This window comes from Plasmopara halstedii (assembly GCF_900000015.1).
Source record: "Plasmopara halstedii genome assembly, contig: Scaffold_2386, whole genome shotgun sequence".
Taxonomy (NCBI): Eukaryota; Oomycota; class Peronosporomycetes; order Peronosporales; family Peronosporaceae; genus Plasmopara; species Plasmopara halstedii.
The window spans coordinates 418,299-419,090 of record NW_020189293.1 but is presented as its reverse complement, the minus strand read 5'-3'; positions in this window follow the sequence as shown (position 1 = coordinate 419,090).

The window sequence follows — 792 nt, the reverse complement described above, 5'->3', positions numbered from 1 at the left end:
CTCGGACACCAACACGGATGTGATCCTGCACCGTTTGTTCTTGTTGGGATGCAAGCCGAGGTACAATACGTTCCGCGAAGTCAACCTCGTGACGGGAATCACGTCTGCTACCTGGCGCATCTACTTCCTGACCAGCACATGTCCAAACGCGTTGATGGTGAATGGATTGGTGACCAGATCCTTTTCGACAACAAGTTGCATCCGGTGCACGGCAAGAATGCTCCGTTCCAGTCGGAACGTCTGCCATTCGGCTACCGTTCGCACCATGGTATCGACCTTGGAACGACCGACGATGAGTTTCCTCGCCCAGTGTACCCCAGTGCGACAGCTTCACAGCCGCAGCAACAACAACAGCAATCGTCTCCGAACTCGTACGCGCGAGCTACGAAAGTTCCGTCGAAGCAAACCTCGCTCCAGAAGGCTGCCGAGGAAGCTAAAAACGGGATGGTCAGCTCCTGAGCGGAGCTCAGCATGGTCAGCAAACTGCTGCCAGCCAACTTGCAAAACGTCTAAGCAACCGGGACGATGCACTGTCGATCTCAACCTTCAATGACTCGACCGGCAAGATTTCTCCCCCTGGAAGTCCGAAGACAAAGACTCCACCAATGCTGCTCTTGACCGATGGCTTCACTACCGTCACGAACAACAAGAGGAAGCGCGGTCGCAGCGGAATCGACTTCTCTGCTCTTCTAGTTAAGCGGCAACTGATGCCACTAGATGGCATCGCAACCGAGAAATACTTCCATGCGCTCCAGTCGATGGAGGTCTCGTTCGAATCGAAGGACGTGACAT